The sequence below is a fragment of the Bos taurus genome, chromosome 4 (assembly GCF_002263795.3).
Source record: "Bos taurus isolate L1 Dominette 01449 registration number 42190680 breed Hereford chromosome 4, ARS-UCD2.0, whole genome shotgun sequence".
Classification (NCBI taxonomy): Eukaryota; Metazoa; Chordata; class Mammalia; order Artiodactyla; family Bovidae; genus Bos; species Bos taurus.
The window spans coordinates 94,021,542-94,043,277 of record NC_037331.1 but is presented as its reverse complement, the minus strand read 5'-3'; the positions used below and the strand labels follow the sequence as shown (position 1 = coordinate 94,043,277).

At 43.8% G+C, this 21,736-nt stretch overlaps 1 protein-coding gene across 1 annotated transcript in view; it reads right to left on the bottom strand.

The window, feature by feature from the left end:
• CPA4 (carboxypeptidase A4) overlaps nucleotides 1-18,227 on the bottom strand; it is a 45,036-nt gene extending 26,809 nt beyond the window's left edge. Inside the window, exons 1-4 of the mRNA XM_024991158.2 lie at nucleotides 18,125-18,227; nucleotides 16,723-17,845; nucleotides 14,139-14,233; nucleotides 1,042-1,194 (exon numbers count right to left, since the gene is read on the bottom strand). The gene's annotated coding sequence lies outside the window, so the exon portion shown is untranslated. The remainder of the gene's footprint in view (nucleotides 1-1,041; nucleotides 1,195-14,138; nucleotides 14,234-16,722; nucleotides 17,846-18,124) is intronic.
• Nucleotides 18,228-21,736: the final 3,509 nt, after the last annotated feature.

Sequence of the window (21,736 nt, the reverse complement as noted above, 5' to 3'; positions counted from 1 at the left end):
GAGAATAAATTCTGGTTATACTATTCCCACTGGCCTCTCACAGCTATGCAACCTTTATATGAAATTCCTTCATTATCAAAAATAAGTCCAGCCCCTATGTGCATGAACCTTGAGAACAGGGATAACTTATAGAGGGCCATGCTTATGAAAAAAAAACAAGATTAATTTGAAAAGAAAAAAGGGTGTTATTCAAATAGAGACTATACTTAGCCTTCCTTTGGTGTTCTTAGGAGCTTCTGGCTTTACCCACCCATTTGAAATCCTGCCTGCTCTCCTCATTGGTATCTTCTACATCTTAGGGAGGCTGTGCCACTTCCTTCTTTAGTTGGGTTCTAGGTACGAATATTTTTTCCTCTGGTGGGAAAGGAGGAATCACAAAGGAAGAGACGGAATTCCCTGGGAGTTCACTGGTCAGGACTATGTTTTCACTGCCTAGAGTGCAGGTTCAATCCCTGGTCAGGAAACTAAAATTCCATAAGCTGCATGGTATTACCAAAAACAAAATAAAACATTAAAAAAAAATAGAGGAAGACATTTAGCCCCTACCCTTAGGGGACTTTCGGTATAAGGACTGAACAGGCTTTGTTCTGATATAAAATAACGTGCCCAGCACCTATATGCGTGGGTAAAATCAAGAATGTGCACCTGTGTAATATGTGGACACTGGTATGTGACATATGATAAAGGAAGGAAGCAATAGCCTACAAAGACTTCTGGCAATCGTGACTCAGAAAGGCTGAGCAATGGGCCAATGCTGAGGCCCCTTCCATGGAGGGCTGGTAGAGGTCAAACAGGAGATGGCTGGGGAAGAGATGGAGGAAGTCACCTAGTCCCTAAGAATGAGGCTGGGCAAAGGTGAAGACCAGACAGGTTATACCAGGGGAAAGTAGAACTAGTGGTTAATACTGGGAATTAACACTATGAACTCTTATTTCTTGAGTCTTTGCCTTCACCCACAGAAGGTGTAGTAGCACCTGGTTATTAACAATTACCAAATAGTTGCTTATTTGACCTATCTTCCTGGGTACCAAAATTACTTACCCCTTTCATGTGGCCACATGACACAGATAATCCCACTAAGAGCTCCACAGTGCACCAAACCCTGGCTTCAGATTCAATCCTGATTCTGCGTCATCAGCTGATTATCGTAAGTGATCTAAGGCAATCACTCAATCTGAGTTCCAAATGCTTCTTCTGTCAAAAAAGTATAGTAATACAACTTATTTCGCAGGGCAGTGAGAATTAAATAGGATAATATAATGGTTATGAGTCTACCACTTGTTGAGTGCTTATTAAATGTGTTAAACATTATGCTAAATTGGTTTGTTTAATCCTTACCATGTCACAAGGTAGACATTAGTATTATCCCCATTTTACAGATGAGGAAAACTGATTTCCTCTGAGGAAATCTCAGAAAGATTAAGTAAAGGAGCTGAGATCATGTACATAGAATAGGCATTCAATAAATATCAGTTGTGATTATAATCATCAACAAATGACCAAGATTCCACCAAGGGACCATATTACGGATCAGAGGTATCTGGATTAGCTCCATCAGGAAGCTAATTCACTTCAATTCACTCAGTCATGTCTGACTCTTTGCAACCCCATGGAATGTAGCACACCAGGCTTCCCTGTCCATCACCAACTTCCAGAGATTGCTCAAACTCATGTCCATCAAGTTGGTGATGTCATCCAACCATTTCATCCTCTGCTGTCCCCTTCTCCTCCTGCCCTCAACCTTTCCCAGCATCAGGGTCTTTTCCAATGAGTCAGTTCTTCACATCAGGTGGCCAAAGTTTTGGAGTTTCAGGCTCAGCATCAGTCCTTCCAATGAATATTCAGGATTGATTTCCTTTAGGATTGACTGGTTTGATCTCCTTGCAGTCCAAGGGACTCTCAAGAGTCTTCTCCAACACCACGGTTCAAAAGCATCAATTCTATCCCACTGCTGGGCATACACACCAAGGAAACCAGAATTGAAAGAGACACATGTACCCCAATGTTCATCGCAGCACTGTTTATAATAGCCAGGACATGGAAGCAACCTAGATGTCCATCAGCAGATGAATGGATAAGAAAGTTGTGGTACATATACACAATGGAGTATTACTCAGCCATTAAAAAGAATACATTTGAATCAGTTCTAATGAGGTGGATGAAACTGGAGCCTATTATACGGAGTGAAGTAAGCCAGAAAGAAAAACACCAACACAATATACTAACACATATATATGGAATTTAGAAAGCTGGTAACAGTAACCCTGTATGCGAGACAGCAAAAGAGACACAGATGTATAGAACAGTCTTTTGGACTCTGTTGGGGAGGGAGAGGGTGGGATGATTTGGGAGAATGGCATTGAAACATGTATAACATCATATATGAAACGAATCGCCAGTCCAGGTTCAATGCATGATACTGGATGCTTGGGGCTGGTGCACTGGGACAACCCAGAGGGATGGTACGGGGAGGGTGGAGAGAGGGGGGTTCAGGATGGGGAACACATGTAAACCTGTGGCAGATTCATGTTGATGTATGACAAAACCAATACAATATTGTAAAGTAATTAACCTCCAATTAAAATAAATAAATTTATATTTTTTAAAAAAAGCATCAATTCTTCGGTGCTCAGCTTTCTTTATGGTCCAACTCTCACATCCATACATGACTACAGGAAAAACCATAGCTTAGACTAGATGAACTTTTGTTGGCAAAGTAGCGTCTCTGCTTTTTAATATGCTCTCTAGGTTGGTCATAGCTTTTCTTCTAAGGAAAGTGAAAGTGAAAGTGAAGTCGCTCAGTCGTGTCTGACTCTTTGTGACCCCGTGGACTGTAGCCTACCAGGCTCCTCTGTCCATGGGATTTTCCAGGCAATAGTACTGGAGTGGATTGCCATTTCCTTCTCCAGGGGATCTTCCCAACCCAGGGACTGAACCCAAGTCTCCGGCATTGTAGACAGACGTTTTACCGTCTGAGCCACCAGGGAACTCCTTTCTTCTAAGGAGCAAACAACTTTTAATTTCATGGCTGCAGTCACCATCTGCAGTGATTTTGGGGCCCAAGAAAATAAAGTCTGTCATTGTTTCCATTGTTTCCCTATCTATTTGACATGAAGTGATGGGACCAGGTGGTGACTGCAGCCATTAAATTAAAAGATGCTTACTCCTTGGAAGAAAAGTTATGACCAACCTAGATAGCATATTGAAAAGCAGAGACATTACTTTGCCAACAGAACTCTGTCTAGTCAAGGCTATGGTTTTTCCAGTGGTCATGTATGGATGTGAGTTGGACTGTGCAGAAAGCTGAGCGCCGAAGAATTGATGCTTTTGAACTGTGGTGTTGGAGAAGACTCCTGAGAGTCCCTTGGACTGCAAGGAGATCCAACCAGTCCATTCTAAAGGAGATCAGCCCTGGGTGTTCTTTGGAGGGAATGATGCTAAAGCTGAAACTCCAGTACTTTGGCCACCTCATGTGAAGAGTGGACTCACTGGAAAAGACTTTGATGCTGGGAGGGATTGGGGGCAGGAGGAGAAGGAGACGACAGAGGATGAGATGGCTGGATGGCATCACTGACTCGATGGACGTGAGTTTGAGTGAACTCTGGGAGTTGGTGATGGACAGGGAGGCCTGGCATCCTGTGATTCATGGGGTCACAAAGAGTCAGACACGACTGAGCGACTGAACTGAACTGATGGGACCGGATGCCATGATCTTAGTTTTCTGAATGCTGAGTTTTACGCCAGCTTTTTCAGTTCTGGACTGGGTTGCCATTTCCTTCTCCAGGGTATCTTCCGAACCCAGGGATCAAACCCATGTCTCCTGCATCGCAGGCAGATTCTTTACCTACCGAGCTATCAGGGAAGCCCCCTGTTGCCCTCCTTCATTGCAAACCCCTTCCACTGCCTAACATCTCCTTCCCATCCTCCGCCCAGGGCTTTTCCTACTTCAAATGGTCTCCTTATTTTCCTGTTCCAACTACCCTATCTATGTCAACTACCTCTAAGTCTCTCTGCAGAATCCCAGAGCCACATAGCCCAACACTTACAGGACATCACCACCTGAAAAACACCACCATTATCTCAATCTCAATAATCCATCCCTCCTTCACCTTCCTGGCTATCTCCCTCAGTTAATGGCACCATTCAGTGACCATCAGTGGGAAACTCTCCACTCCTAATAAATGAAAAAAGCCTTTTGATTTTACCCTCTAAATGTTTCCCTTCCATCCTCACTGGCCTCAGAAAGTCTAACAGCAAGCTCCCAAGCTCTGTTCCTGCCACTGCTATTATTCCTGACTTGTCCTCCTCTGTTTCCCCTAACTCTTCATGGACAAATGGCTGCAACAGAGTTTTTCCACTGAAACCTCTGTGTGCTCTTAAAGAGCTGCATGCATTCCGTCCCTACACAGTCCATGGGTTTATTTAGGGTGTGAGCCTCTTTTAGCCAAGACATGTGTAATTAATAAAAAGTAATCATTTAGGACCAAGTTTTGATAAATGCCCATTTTCAGGCAAGAAGATCCCAAATAATGAGAGTGAGCCATAAGAATCACGACAAACACAGCAGGAAACACAGAACTTTTCTCTAAATACAGAGTAACTAGCAGGAAACCCAGAACTTTGCTCTAAATTCAGGTAACTAGCAGGAAACCCAGAACTTTGCTCTAAATACAGGGTCAGTTCAGTTTAGTTCAGTCGCTCAGTCACATCTGACTCTTTGTGACCCCATGAACCGCAGCACGCCAGGCCTCCCCGTCCATCACCAACTCCCGGAGTCCACCCAAACCCATGTCCATTGAGTCAGTGATGCCATCCAACCATCTCATCCTCTCATCCCTTCTCCTCCTGCCCTCAATCTTTCCCAGCATCAGGCTCTTTTCAAATGAGTCTGCCCTTTGCATCAGGTGGCCAAAGTATTGGAGTTTCAGCTTCAACATCAATCCTTTCGATTAACACCCAGGACTGATCTCCTTTAGGATGGACTGGTTGGATCTCCTTGCAGTCCAAGGGACTCTCAAGAGTCTTCTCCAACACCACAGTTCAAAAGCATCAATTCTTCTGTGCTCAGCTTTCTTTATAGTCCAAATCTCACATCCACACATGACCACTGGAAAAACCCATAGTCTTAACTAGACGGACTTCTGTTGGCAAATTAATGTCTCTGCTTTTCAATATGCTAAGATGGTCATAACTTCCTTCCAAGGAGTAAGCGTCTTTTAATTTCATGGCTTCAATCACCATCTACAGTGATTTTGGAGCCCCCAAAAATAAAGTCAGCCACTGTTTCCACTGTTTCCCCATCTATTTGCCATGAAGTGATGGGACCAGATGCCATGATCTTAGTTTTCTGAATGTTGAGCTTTAAACCAACTTTTTCACTCTCCACTTTCACTTTCATCATGAGGCTCCTTAGTTCTTCACTTTCTGCCATAAGGGTGGTGTCATCTGCATATCTGAGGTTATTGATATTTCTCCTGGTAATCTTGATTCCAGCTTGTGCTTCTTCCAGCCCAGAGTTTCTCATGATGTACTCTGAATATAAGTTAAATAAGCAAGGTGACAATATACAGCCTTACTGTACTCCTTTTCCTATTTGGAACCAGTCTGTTGTTCCATGTCCAGTTCTAACTGTTGCTTCCTGACCTGCATACAGGTTTCTCAAGAGCCAGGTCAGGTGGTCTGGTATTCCCATCTCTTTCAGAATTTTCCACAGTTTATTGTGATCCACACAGTCAAAGGCTTTGGCATAGTCAATAAAGCAGAAATAGATGTTTTTCTGGAACTCTCTTGCTTTTTCGATGATCCAGCAGATGTTGGCAATTTGATCTCTGGTTCCTCTGCCTTTTCTAAAACCAGCTTGAACATCAGGAAGTTCACGGTTCATGTATTGCTGAAGCCTGGCTTGGAGAATTTTGAGCATTACTTTCCTAGCGTGTGAGATGAGTGCAATTGTGCAGCAGTTTGAGCATTCTTTGGCATTGCCTTTCTTTGGGATTGGAATGAAAACTGACCTTTTCCAGTCCTGTGGCCACTGCTGAGTTTTTCAAATTTGCTGGCATATTGAGTGCAGCACTTTCACAGCATCATCTTTTAGGATTTGAAATAGCTCAACTGGAATTTCATCACCTCCACTAGCTTTGTTCGTAGTGATGCTTTCTAAGGCCCACTTGACTTCACATTCTAGGATGTCTGGCTCTAGGTGAGTGATCACACCATCGTGATTATCTGGGTCATGAAGATCTTTTTTGTACAGTTCTTCTGTGTATTCTTGCCACTTCTTCTTAATATCTTCTGCTTCTGTTAGGTCCATATCATTTCTGTCCTTTATTGAGCCCATCTTTGTATAACATGTTCCCTTGGTATCTCTAATTTTCTTGAAGATATCTCTAGTCTTTCGCATTCTATTGTTTTCCTCTATTTCTTTGCATTGATCAGGGTAACCAGCAGGAAACACAGAACTTTGCTCTAAATACAGGGTAACTAGCAGGAAACACATAACTTTGCTCTAAATACACAGTAACTATCTCCTGGAAGAGATCTAGCCTCAATGAAGAATACTGGGTAAGGCTGGGTTTCATGTACTTTTAAGGTCTTTCATATCAGTGCATTTAAAGGCTTTTACCCTAAATTACATGGTGCCTGCTGGCTTAGTAGGCAAAGACACATTAGATATCTACATTTGACTGAGGACATAGGTCCCACTTTGTATTTGGAGCTGTGCAGGCTTGCCATAGTTTGCGCTGCCTTTGGGGCACATCTCTCTATTGGGGCACATCATTCTAGAGTGAGGGAACCAGGAAAAAGGTGGATGAATAGTGCTTGTTTCTTGGAAAAACAGAAGCCCAATAGCAGAATGTAAAAGGGACAGTCTGATGAACTGGACTCTGGTTAATTAAGCATAACATTGTTTTTGTTTCAATCTTTTTCACTGGGAAGTGAGCACAAGTTCACTTCTTTTGGCTCTGAAAATGCAATAGACCTCATTGTTTATTTGATCATCCAGGTGTTTGCAATAAATACACCAGGGTCATTATTTTGCCACCAGCTTTCCTCATTCAGGAGTATGGGAGGAAACAGAGTGGGAGTAAGGGACTAAAGAGAATGTGTACTGACCCAAGGATGTACCCTGGAAGTTGGAGTTTTTTTTCTTTTTAACTCAATCCCTGTTGTTGGTGTTCAGTTGCCAAGTCTTGTCTGACTCTCTGCAAACCCATGAACTGCAGCATGCCAGGCTTCCCTGTCCCTCACCATCTCAGAGTTTGCCCAAGTTTATGTCCATTAAATTGGTGATCCTCACATTGGATTATTTCCCTATGATTGTCTCTTTTTCCAAGAAGTAAAGCTCAACAAAGTATTTTCCATTATTTGAGGGTTCCAATTTTGGCCGATGGAGGCTTTACTGTCCCTTCTAGGGATAATTCAAGGTCTTGAACTTGGATTCAGGAAAACAACTGTACAATTACCAGATGGGGGAAACCTGGCTTGGTGGAATCCTCAGAGAGCCTGGGGGTTTCAGCTGTCAATGAGCCCAGCATGAGTCAATGGTATGACACTACTGCCAAAAAATGAATATGACCCTCAACTGCATAAGCTGGATGAGGGCACTTATGGTCATGCTCTGCTCTGTGCTTGTTAACATACACAAGTTCTACATTCACTTCTGGGAGCTGCCCTTGAAGAATACAAAGCACATTCGTGAGATAGCAACCAGAAGGGTGAGGGGAGTTAGAACCATATTCTGAGAGCTTGAAGGGACCGGGGTACTTAGTTAGGATAAGGAAAAACCTAGCAGAAGCAGTTTATTAATCTTTAAGTAATTAATGAATTTGTCTCTCAGCGGGAAATAAGCTTGCTCTCTGGAGCAAGACGGTAAACCAAGGCTGGTACATGAAAAACATAAGCAGAGGGTTTGAGCTCACTATGAGACAGAATTCAAACAATCTAATCTTCCCAACATGGAATAGGCTGCCTTAGAGACAGGGAGTGATCCAATTATAGGCTGGAGGACTATTTTGTAGAGATGAAAACACCAGATTTGGATAATTTAAGGTTATCTAGAGTTACTAAGGAGAAGGCAATGGCAGCCCACTCCAGTACTCTTGCCTGGCAAATCCCATGGACCGAGGAGCCTGGTAGGCTGCAGTCCATTGGGTCGCTAAGAGTCGGACACGACTGAGCGACTTCACTTTTACTTTTCACTTTCATGCATTGGAGAAGGAAATGGCAACCCACTCCAGTGTTCTTGCCTGGAGAATCCCAGGGACAGCGGAGCCTGGTGGGCTGCCGTCTATGGGGTTGCACAGAGTTGGACACTACTGAAGGGACTAAGCAGAGTTACTAAAGGACTTCCCACGTGACTCTAGTTGTAAAGAATCCACCTGCCAAGGCAGGAGACATAAAAAACTCGGGTTCTATCCCTGAGTTGAGTCAGGAAGATCCCTTGAAGGAGGGCATGGCAACCCACTCCAGTATTCTTGCCTGGAGAATCCCATGGACAGAGGAGCCTGGCTCGTTACAGTCCATAGGGTCACAAAGAGATGGACATGACTGAAGTGACTTAGCACATGCACAGAGCTACTAAAAGTACCTTTGACTTTCAACCCTGACATTCTTTTTGCCCTGATTCAATGTTAAGTGGTAACATTCACCATCAAACCCTGAAAATTGCATAACAGAACTGAAATACAACTATGAGATAAAAGATACACCTGAATTGGAATAATCTATTCCATTTCTCGCAGAAGGCAATGGCAACCCACTCCAGTATTCTTGCCTGGAAAATCCCATGGACTGAGGAGCCTTGTGGGCTGCAGTCCATGGTGTCACTAAGAGTCGGACACGACTGAGCGACTTCACTTTCACTTTTCACTTTCATGCATTGGAGAAGGAAATGGCAACCCACTCCAGTGTTCTTGCCTGGAGAATACCAGGGATGGGGGAGCCTGGTGGGCTGTTGTCTATGGGGTCGCACAGAGTCGGACATGACTGAAGTGACTTAGCAGCAGCAGCAGCAGCATTCCATTTCTGCTAGCTGCTGACAACAATCTACCTGAAACGGACCAAAAGGTCCCATCTCAGAGCTTCTCTCTAATATATGGGCTTCAAAAACCAATCTTAAAAGCCAAATAGGAAATATTTGCACCTTCTCTTCCGCTAGGGATAGCACTTTCTCAATTATAAACAGCCCCCTGAAACATCACCATCTGACTTAAGGCTGCCACCAGTTTGCTCATTTCTGAAATGGGAAAGATGTTGGAGGGTATCAAGTGATACCTTAGAGAAGTGTTTTATGCCCAACATACACCAGTACAGCATGATGATGGGTGACAGAGCCTAAGACACCAGCAAGGTATGAGGCAAAGTTGGGAGCATAGGGAAACTGACTATAGATCCAAGACTCTCAGGTCCAAACCCAAGTGGTTATTTCCTAAGCAACAGAAAATGCATCCTGGGAATTTATAGTCAAATCAGGTTCCTGCTCATCTACATTAAGGCAATAGTAATTTCATGAATCCTGTTTCTCAAGGAAACTTAATTCAGGAAGTCCGTAACCAGCGTTTTAAATCTTTGCCTGAGTCAGTCTTCTCCAAGGTTGGACATATTATGTCTCATTCACCTTTGTAACCTGTCACTAGTCCACCCAGATCTCAATACCTATCTTTATGACTGAAACTTAACCTGTCCACACCATGGATGTTTGTTTCCAAGCTGAAATGAAGTTTCAGAAACTTAACAGCTCATCGAAGTTATGTGACTTGGCACATAAATATTCAAAGGGGAACATCAGCAGCTGTGAATAGCTGTGGAAGGTAATGAAGCCCTTGACTTTCCCATGACTCTTGATGAAGTCCACTATGGATTTCACTTCAACTTCAGAGTTGGCACTGGGTCCATGGTATGAGTCGGAGCCAAGAATTGTTGCTGGCTCCAGGTTCTCACAGGATGTGGAAGAAGCCAAGTGAGAACAGTGAGCTTTAAGAGGACAGTGTATGGAGGCAGTTACCATGTATCACTCAGTTCCTCCTCTGGAAATCAGAGCAAGATTGTCATGGTATTAAATTGAGATACTACCTAAAGGCATAGTCAGAAAACCTAACTTAGGAGAGTCTGGACACATCTCTCCTCTTTAAAAACATGGTTCCTCTATATGGCAGAAAGAGCAAGTTAAATCATCTCCCCTCTGTGGGAGTTGTTGGAAGAAAAGCTAGATTTAACATTATAGATGGAATTCCTGCATCGGGTGGGGGTTGAGCAAGCTCATTTTCTGGGATTTCTTCCAATTCTTAGAGCCCAAGAGTAGAAGATTCTATGCATCTGTACTTCTAAGTCACAAACCCACACATGCAAAGAACCTCTGAAACCCTTTCTGTGGTAAGGAAATCACAGCCACCATCGACAACAAGGCTACCTTCGGCCTCATTTCCTCAGCTACGGGAGTTACTTATGACCACTGAAGTGGGCCCACTGTGGCCTGGCCAAGGCTAGAGAAACTCTGAGGGGACAGGTAGAGGCTGGGACTCCCCAGGGTCTCTAAACAATATGGACAAAGTATATATGCAACCTATCATCTCATTTTGAGAATATTTAATAAGAACAACATCCCAGGAAAAAGTCTGACTTTGAATTGCTAGACATTGTTCAACATTTTGGATCTGATGCTTTGATATTTTTCTTTCCGACACTAAAAAAAAAAAGAAAAGAAAAGAAAAAATTGGTAAAAGTAATGAATGAAGTTGCCACTCGTCCATATCCTGTCACAGCTCCTTAGGGTATCCTTTCTTGGTTCAATGATTCTCATTAATTCAATGTGTCTTACAAGTATTTATTGATTGCTTTCTATGTGCCAGACACTGTGTCAGGTGTTAGGAACACTATTTCTAACTGCACTATTACATCTAATGAGGAAAAACCAAGCTCAGCTTAACTGATTAGAGAAACATAAGGGGTTTTAACTGGTGCCTGAAAGCAAAAAGAAGCCCCCCTTCAACCAGCCTTTCGGCATTAAACTCTCAAAAATCAGAGCTACAAGTCAACAAAGGCAGAGCAGGAAGTGAGTATTTTCTCTTTGAATCTATTTTGATTTGTACTTCATTTTAGTTTTCCTTCTCGAAGCATCCATAGATGATGTAGTGCGTCTCCTCTTTTAGATCCCAACCCCCTCTAGTGGTTGGTTCAGGGCTGCCTGAGCCTTCCTGCCAGCATACAAAGTCTTTGCTCTAGAAGCTCAGAAGCTGAGCTGGGATACAGCTTATGTGAAAACCAAGATGTGAGACAAAACTATATTAAATGCTCCTCAAACTCAGTGACAGCACTGTGAGCCTGTGAACGGAACTTAGTGAAGTGGATTTTTTTTTTTTTTTCAGATAGATTTTTAAATAGCTGCAATCCTGAATGGGCTAAGCAAGCTGACAGCAATGCAGAGCCATGCAAATAGCTAGCTGGCCAGACAACATCTGACTATCCCCGGGGGCAAGCTCCTGTGCTCTGCTCAACCTCCAAACCCGAGTCTCAGTTCTGGTTTGAATCAGCACCAACACTGAGGTTTCCAGATACCTTCGACTGGGTCTTCCCCTACGTACAATTCTTTAAAATCCAATGGAAAGACAATACAGAAAAAAAAAAAAAAAAAGATGACTGTTCAGTCCGATGAGAAAGTTCCTTTAGAATTCTGTTTATTGCTCTCGTTTCCTCCCTGGAAGGCCCCTTTGGAACTGCACTCATGCCCTCCCTTGCCCACAGAGAGACCAGTAGTCTTCACACAGGGTTCTGCTTGGAGCTTCTCAGCCATGGCTGTCTCACCGATGCAAGAAGTAAATAATCTCTCCATCTCCTCAAATGAATACCTGCCTCTAACCATGTTCCGCAGAACTATAGTCTGGCCAAATGTTAACAATACAGTAACAAAAAACAAGAGCAACAGAAAACAAAAATTAAAAAAAAAAAAAGTGGGGAGAGAACAAGGGTTTTGTGGTCGAACATTTTGGGAAAATATAGGGTTAAATTGGCTAATTTACTTCAGAACTCCTAAAGGTGTTTTTTTTTTAATGCTTTAAAGTTTTTAATGAAGTGCCAATGAGGGATACTGGGGACTGTACTTCTCAAACTTGATTGTGGAAGCCTTTATTCTCATGAGATGAGTACTAGTATTTGTACAAGTTCCTTTTGAACACGCATTGAAAAACACTATGATAGTTGGCTCTCTCCAAAAATAAACCTGAAGCTCTGATTCATTTTTAATATACGTGGGTCACAGTTGCCATAATGGTGTTCTACAATGAGATTTTATAAGAAAAACTACAAAACTCCTTTTTGTGATATTACAGAGGATTTCTACAGGTTTTAAGTAAAATGCCAGATGCATTGTACTGCCTACGTAAATCCTTACAGCAATCTAATTGTCAGCAGGTAACATCCGCCTCCTCTTTTCTATCAATCTTACCACAAAAAAGCAGAGACAATTGGAACAAATCTCCTAGGTGACTCACAGTGAACACTGAACTCTAATAGCCCAGCCTAACAGCTGAAATGGGCTCTGATTCAGGCAATACGGAAAGATATCATGTGCTGGGAAAAGAAATGATTATAAATATCACTATATGCCTCAATTCTGGCCACATCTAAGAGATAAGGCATTCTGTTTAGGGTAAATCAGAAATAGAAAGATTACTTTTATTTTGTTTTGAAGTTCCTACACATCTCCTTAGATTCTTGTTGAAGAGAAAAAGTCAAGCTTACTTTGAGAGAACACATAGCCATTGGGGTTGGTGACCCGAAACAGGAAGATATCCATCATACCCAATCAAAGTGATGAATGGATCATTTCCCTAATCAGAGGCAATCTGAGCAGAGACAACAACATATATGTCAATCTCATACTCCCCTTTCACCAGGGAACAGAGAAGAGACTATTAAGGCAATGTGTTTTTTCCAAACATGAACTATCACTAAAGGTCAATTAGAGTCTTCCAGGACTACAGCCCATCTCCAGTTAATGTGCCGAAGTCGATACTTCTCCTTCCAGTCAGAATAATTTACTTATATTAAATAAAAATCAGGTATCACTTATCCATTCTCTCTTAAAAGCAGAATTCTTCCAATTAATTTTGGTGAGACATTTTGCAATGCTGGGGAATGGTGTATGCAGCTTATAGGGATCTGTGAACCAAAGAAATTTTTTCAGTTTCCTAGTTTCCTTAATCACCACACAGACTATAGCTTTCCCAAAGTACTCACAACCAACATCAGATTACTAAAATATGCAGACTTTTCTAAAGATCCAGAGAACTGGTTAAATTCCATTTGGGGAATTACATTTCTACTTGTGATCAATTGCAGTAGAGTTGAAGTTTCTGCTGGATTAAAATTTATTCATTTCCTGTGCTCAGCCATCCTAAGGCATTATTATTCAACTGTTAAATATCCATTTCATAATACCCTAAAGGTAACCGAATTTTAATTGAAGGGGAAAATGTATCAGCCGGTATGCACGTGGTTGCACATGCTTGAATGATCTGATGTGGATTGATTTCCTTTGCTCATGAATTAACATTCTGATTTATAGCATGTCATTTTTGAATTACTTAAGAAATACCAGAGTAGGTCACACCCAGCACGGTGTCCGGACTCCAATATCAATGAACATGTGGAAGAGAGGTATCACTACACCCTAACTTTAAATCAGATTTGGAAAATTTTCAGAACAACCCGAAAACCCTTAACAAGTTCCACTTCGGATCTGCAGGTCAAAGTAAACTCTTCTAGCTCCTATTTACATTTTCTATCTGAGCTCCTTTTGTGGATTATATACATTTCTAGTACACTGTGCCACAGCCCTCTGAACTCCAGGCAGCAAAGCAATTTTCTCTAGTCTGTTCTTAGGCTGAAATCTGACCCACCCCCTTAATCTCTTCTTCACAGAGCACACGGTGGCCAGCAGGCCAGAGGAAGACTGGGGTGCATGCTAGGGTGCTGGGTGGGGCAATATCAATTAGGTGTGAATAGGTCTATTTCCTGCCTTATGACAAGAGAAGAGGTTGGGATGACAGTGTTAGCTGTTAGGACCACAGATATTGCTTTGACGTTAGGCGGGCCCTGACCCCAGAAAGACATAATAATCGAGGGATAGGGGGCAAAATTACCTTATTTGCAGTCCACAGCACAGTAGCTTGTGTAACTCACTGGCGGGCTTGGATCCAGGCTTGGATCCCGTGTATGTCCTCCCTCCCGTGCTGAGCTGCAAAAGGAGCGTGGAAATGGGAATGGCTTCACTGCCGCAGAACCCTTGTCTGTTCCTCTTCCTGTACTTGATGTGGTTGAGAAGAAGGAGGTGTAGACAGTGGTGCTGTAGATTAACTTTTCATTTAACGTGGGGTGTTTTTTTTTGGGTCCCCTTCCTTTAATGTAAACTTAAATTCTGGCTAACAAGAGGAACTTCCTTTGATGTTTGTAAAAAATCATTGTGGGAAACGTGATGACATGAAAATATGTTTATCATATGTTTTAAATTTTTAAAAATAGATTATCAAATAGTAAGTGCCATTTGTAAAAGGCTAGCTCATGTGTATGTATATATACAACATACAAATACAGGAGAAAAAGGGGGTCTGGAAAAGAGAGGAAGAAATAGATATACAACAAAATGTTAATGGTTAACAATCCCATAATTGTAGAATTAGTAAAATAGGGATGTTTTTCATTTTTTCTCTATTCTACATTTTTTGCAATGATTGTATTATTTTTGTAATAAAAATGCTTTCGAGTCCTTCATAAAACCAGGATGGTAAGCTCCGGAGGTGCTTTCCAGAGTTTAAATTTTATGATCTAAGTGCCTCAGTTTTATTTGGAACTGTGGCTTTGCCAATTGGATCAGTAAATGGGGAGGAAAAGATTATTTTTGCACCATCAACTTCTGTCTTCGTGCAGCGTTCTAAACATCACAGATAAGGTAAATGAGAAATGCAAATCCTTGCTAAAAATAACTTTTCACCCGCTTTGGGAGTTTTAGTTGGAAATGTTTTGCGCTTTTTCCTCTAAAGGGTTCAAATGCAAAAAAAAAAGGGAAACTTCGGGAAACAAATAATATTTTCAAGCATGAACCAAGGAACCATCCGGGAGAAAGAAAGGCCAGGAAAGTTCAAGAGGGCAAGAGAATCTGCGGTTTCCTGATCCCGTTGTAGGAGAAACCGGGAAAAGGAAATAGAAAGAAAAGAAGGTAGTAAATATGAGCAAATGTGTCACGGTGTCATAGAGTAGGCAAAGCACTCCTCCGAGGCCTGCTTTCTGAGAACCGCTCTGGAGATATCCATCTGTCCCAGTGAGTCCGTTGGTTCTCAGCCATAACGTTTCCAAATTTAGCAGGGAGTTGTGACATTATTTTTTTTTTTTTCTTAACGAACTCTTTCTAGGAAATAATTTTCACTTTTTAAAGGCAAGGTGAAAAAGCTTAAAATTATCTGCACTGAGACTTGCCAGCGCTTACAGGTTGGAGTAAAACCATAACCTTTTCTGGCTCGCACCTAAAAAATGCCTCCGTTTTGGGGCAGTTGCCTTTGCCGTTTAGTTGCCCGTCGTCCCGCATCACGGGAAGAACTCTTTTGGTTTTAAATGCGGCTCGGGCAAGTACTTGGAGCTTTTCTTTCTTCTTTCTTAAACTCCTGGTTGAAAGGGGAAAAAAAGGAACCAACACACACACACACACACACAAAACACCCCAAGGTACAGAACTGCTACCTTGATTAATTACAGAATTCCTTCCCCCATCCTCCCTAACCCTGGGGCTCCGCACTACCTCACGCATCCCCCGCTCACACGGGGACCCACACCACCTTCCCAGCTCTCCTCACCCTGGGGCCCACGCCACCTCCCCCTTCCTCTGTTCCTATTGGCGCATACGCCCTTGTTTCCCTGAGAGCAAATCTATCAAGAGGAGAGCATTAATTCACTCCTGCAGACCTGCGTCAGCTTGCGCAGTTAAGAGAAAGAAAAGCGAGGGGGGCGGGGGTAGTAAGGAGGTGAATACTCAAAACCAGCAAGGACCGGTTGGGGGTTGGGGTGGCGGCGGAGGAGAAAAACAGCTCTGCAGGCGAAGCTGGGACTGACAGCTCGCCTGGAAGGAACAAGATTCTAGAAGCATCGAGAGGAAAAAAAAATCAGCGCTGCACCTGTGTACCTTGAAGCGTGTTCATGGGCCGGTTTTTTTAAAGAATAGCCAGTGTTCAGTTTGCTCCCTAGACTAAGGTGCTCAGCAACCGAGGTTATCCACTTCTTGGGAAACCCGAAATGTTTTAAGATGCAGAAATAGATATTTGCAAATGAATAATCATAAAGTGACTTTTCTCTCTCCTCCATTTCCAGTCCCTGCTGCGGGAATGGAGAGGGCAGCACGGCAGATGCTGTGGGGCTGGGGACGCTGGAATCGAAGCTAAGCGACGATGAGTCACCGGGCATCCGCAGTGGATGGGAAAGGGGAAGCCATTTTGCCGCAGCAGAGCCGGCTATTTCCAGTTTCGTGCTTCAAGCAAGATAGTACTGCTCGGCCTATGGTTTGCCTCAGCCCAGCTCGAGGTGAACTTAGCCAGCCACAAAGCCTTTTGCCCTCACTAGCAGAAGAGCACATAATGGAAATGGTACACACACATTCTCCTCCCACCTCCCCCCGCTCCACACACACCACCACCAAAAAAAAAAAATGAGTGGATTTAGAGGTATGCGCTGGCAACCCACCGCAGTATTCTTGCCTGGAGAATTCCATGGACAGAGGAGCCCGGCGGGCTACAGTCCATGGGGTCCCAAGAGTCCCACACGACTTAGCGACTAAACCAAACCACCGCTACAAAACGAAGCAAGGCTGGGTCAAGCCAGGGCGGCGGGGTGCCTGCCTCAGAGGCACGTCTGCCACCAGCTACTTCAGCTCCTGTTTGCAGGGCTGATTGCAAGTCTGTGCAGCTGGGGCACCCAAGCTGTGTGCATTGCTGGGACTGAGACATGTCTGGGCCTGTCTGAATAGGGATCAGCATGAAGCGGCCGCTGCAGCTGTTGCCAACATTTGCTCTCCGCAGGACACAGACATCAGTTTGTGAGGACGGGCCGAGAAGAGAGCACATCGTGTTTCCAACACTCCCTTCTTTTTCTCTCTCAGTCTCTGTACTGGTCCACAGTTCCTACTCTGAAAACCCTTAGGTTTCAAATTAACAATTTGAGGACGGGGGTGCAGTTTTAGAAAAGTAGGAAGGTGTATTTAACACATGTGGCAGTGCTTCATACTCAAACACGTTAATATTTCTGGCAGTGAAACAAATGAGTGGTAAGTCAGTTCAGGTCAGGTTTTTGCCCCTAAATGAGTTTAGGTCAGGTCAGGGTGTGCCACCAAATAAATTTGGGGGGAAAAAGTGTTTTCAGAATTCTTTGTATTTTAGAATTGCAGATTTGGGGAATCATTTCTTTCCACATATCTCCTCCCTGGCTCTTTCCTGCTCTCTCAGCACTCCCCTTAAGCCTCAACCCCCTATCTTCTCATCCCCTCCCCCAACCTACCTCGCAAATCAGTGCAGATCAGTGCTGATCCCGTGCCGCCCCCTCCCCCCAAGAAAAGTTCTGTGTCACAGAGGCAAGTGCAGCACTGTCCAGGTGATCCAGATGAAGGGGGCTTTCTTCATACCAACAAAACAGGAGAGATGGCACAAGACTTGGCTGCTATCAGTCTAGGAGCATTTGGCATGTTGGGAGACTCCACGGTGGCTGTAAGGCAGAGTATCAAGGTGTCCCTGGATTCTATCATCAATGGCAGCCATTAAGCACAGCTCTTGGATGGGTTGTGGGCAGCAAGGTCAGAGTTCAGCAAGGGAACCTTGAGGGGAGAGGATAAGCATGAGAGGCTGTTTTGTGCTAACTTAAGCTGCTCCTGGATGCTTCTAAATAAGGCAGTGACTGCTGGGATGGGCAGGTGGGCTTCAGGGCCTGACCTAAGGCAGTGACACTGATACTGGCTGTAAAATCTTAGGGAAGCTTGGAGAAGGCAGAAAATAATATGAGTGCAATTTCCAGTAAATCACGAAGTGGAAGCACAGGCCTTGTTATCAGAGTAGAGCATGGCCCGTTTCTCTGATGTTCATGTTGAAACACTTACCTTTTCCAATGTATGATAAGTTTCAAAGTTGAAGTTACCATTCCATTCTTTTCTCTAAGTAACATTTCTTCATTCTGCGTGTCAAATAGAACCTAAGATAAGATCACAGTCACACATATGAGTGGTTTATAGCAACGCATTTGAATCTACAATTGTGAAGGAAATGGTGACATCCAGTCCCAAGCATTCTTTCTGTCCTATAGGTGTTGGGGTCATGTCTTTCCCATATTCTGGCAGCACCCTAAAATGGGCTGGGACATTAATGGGTCTTGTGGCCAGACAGATGCTGTAAATATAGGATGACAGTCCTGTGATTGTCTTTTGGCTTATTCTCCCTTTCCAGGAACCCAGAGTCTGAGATAATCTCAAAAACTAAATGCGGGGGCTTCCCTGGTGGCTCAGCGGTAAAGAATCCATCTGCCAATGCAAGAGACACAGGTGCCAATCCTGAGCTGGGAAGATTTCATATCCTGTGGAGCAGCTAAGCCCAGTGTGCCACAACTGTTGAGCCTGTGCTCTAGAGCCCGGGAGATACAATTGCTGAGCCCACCTGCCACAACTACTGAAGCCCGAATGCCCTAGAGCTCCTGCTCTACAACAAGAGAAGCCACAGCAATGAGAAGCCCGAATGCTACACTAGAAATAACCCCTCTCCCCGGCTCATAACTAGAGAAAGCCCGTGTGCACCAACGAAGACCCAGCACAGCCAAAAATAAATTAATGAAATTATTTTAAAAATAACTAAATGAGGACCTCCCTGATGGTCCATTGGTTAAGAATCTGCTTGCCAGTGCAGAGGACACTGGTTTGATCCCTGTGTGCCGCAATTACTGAAACCCACTCGCCATAGAGCTGCTGCTGCTGCTGCTGCAGCTAAGTCACTTCAGTCGTGTCCGACTCTGTACAACCCCATAGATGGCAGCCCAACAGGCTCCCCCATCCCTGGGATTCTCCAGGCAAGAACACTGGAGTGGGTTGCCATTTCCTTCTCCAATGCATGAAAGTGAAAAGTAAAAGTGAAGTCGCTCAGTCGTGTCCGACTCTTTGCAACCCCGTGGACTACAGCCTATCAGGCTCCTCTGTCCACGGGATTTTCGAGGCAAGAGTACTGGGCCATAGAGCTAGTGCTCTGCAACTAGAGAAGCCACTGCAATGAGAAGCCTGCACATCACAACTAGAGAGTAGCCCCCACTTGCTACAACTAGAGAAAGCCCATATGCAACAAAAAAGACCCAGCACAGCCACAAATAAATAAAACTAAATGAGTAACATCTTACTTTTACCTACTTTGAGTCACCCTCTTCAGATTGCACTTTGTTTTTCATGTCAGGCTCTTTTTTGCCCTTTTCATTACACTTTTTATTATCGTATCCCACTTGCACAGTATGCTTAGGTGCTCAGTCGCGTCTGACTCTGCGACCACGTGGACTATAGCCCACCAGGCTCCTCTGTCCATGAGGATTCTCCAGGCAGGAATACTGGAGTGGGTTGCCATGTCCCCCTCCAGGGGATCTTCCCAACCCAGGGATCGAACCCAGGTCTCTGGCACTGCAGGTGGATTCTTCACCACTTGTATCAAATGTGAAAAACAGAGGGATAGAAACTTCCTACCACTTTGCAGGGGTGGTTCAGAGCTCAGAAGGCCCTAGTGGCACCCACACATCCCTTCTGTGGAAGAAGATACCCAGAGATTAAAGAGGATGGACCTCAGTTCATATGGATCAGAAAGCCTCTGGAAGAGTGGGCTGTGGGATAATTACCTGAACATCTTCAGTCATGATGGAATAAGCAGTTCCCTGGGACTCTAAAATAACTTTGACTGCCTGGATGCTGACAAAGGGAATTTGGACATAAGTTGAAGCAGAAGATATTAAGAAGAGGTGGCAAGAATATACAGAAGAACTGTACAAAAAAGATCTTCACTACCAAGATAATCATGATGGTATGATCACTCACATAGAGCCAGACATCCTGGAATGTGAAGTCAAGTGGGCCTTAGAAAGCATCACTACGAACAAAGCTAGTGGAGGTGATGGAATTCCAGTTGAGCTATTCCAAATCCTAAAAGATGATGCTGTGAAAGTGCTGCACTCAATATGCCAGCACATTTGGAAAACTCAGCAGTGGCCATGGGACTGGAAAAGGTCAGTTTTCATTCCAATCCCAAAGAAAGGCAATGCCAAAGAATGCTCAAACTGCTGCACAATTGCACTCATCTCACACGCTAGTAAAGTAATGCTCAAAATTCTCCAAGCCAGGCTTCAGCAATACGTGAACCGTGAACTTCCAGATGTTCAAGTTTTAGAAAAGGCAGAGGAACCAGAGACCAAATTGCCAACATCCGCTGGGATCATCAAAAAAGCAAGAGAGTTCCAGAAAAGCATCTATTTCTGCTTTATTGACTATGCCAAAGCCTTTGACTGTGTGGATCACAATAAATTGTGGAAAATTCTGAAAGAGATGGGAATACCAGACCACCTGACCTGGCTCTTGAGAAACCTGTATGCAGGTCAGGAAGCAACAGTTAGAACTGGACATGGAACAACAGACTGGTTCCAAATAGGAAAAGGAGTTCGTCAAGGCTGTATATTGTCACCCTGCTTATTTAACTTATATGCAGAGTACATCATGAGAAACTCTGGGCTGAAAGAAGCACAAGCTGGAAGCAAGATTGCTGGGAGAAATATCAATAACCTCAGATTTGCAGATGACACCACCCTTATGGCAAAAAGTGAAGAGGAACTCAAAAGCCTCTTGATGAAAGTGAAAGTGGAGAGTGAAAAAGTGGGCTTAAAGCTCAACATTCAGAAAACAAAGATCATGGCATCTGGTCCCATCACTTCATGGGAAATAGATGGGGAAACAGTGGAAACGGTGTCAGACTTTATTTTTGGGGGCTCCAAAATCACTGCAGATGGTGACTGCAGCCATGAAATTAAAAGACACTTACTCCTTGGAAGAAAAGTTATGACCAACCTAGATAGCATATTGAAAAGCAGAGACATTACTTTGCCAACAAAGGTCCGTCTAGTCAAGGCTATGGTTTTTCCAGTGGTCATGTATGGATGTGAGAGTTGGACTGTGAAGAAGGCTGAGCGCCGAAGAAGTGATGCTTTTGAACTGTGGTGTTGGAGAAGACTCTTGAGAGTCCCTTGGACTGCAAGGAGATCCAACCAGTCCATTCTGAAGGAGATCAGCCCTGGGATTTCTTTGGAAGGAATGATGCTAAAGCTGAAACTCCAGTACTTTGGCCACCTCATGCAAAGAGTTGACTCATTGGAAAAGACTCTGATGCTGGGAGGGGCTGGGGGCAGGAGGAAAAGGGGACGACAGAGGATGAGATGGCTGGATGGCATCACTGACTTGATGGACATGGGTTTGAACTCCAGGAGATGGTGATGGACAGGGAGGTCTGGCGTGCTGCAGTTCATGGGGTTGCAAAGAGTCGGACACGACTGAGTGACTGAACTGAACTGAATTGTCTTTCCTAAGATGGTGGGTGATTTCCAGAAAACAAGCTGAAATGGCTAAAAGGTCAAGGCAATGACTGGGTCATTCTAGGGAAGTGGACATTTCAGCATGGATAGATTTCAGGAAATTAGTTCATATCTA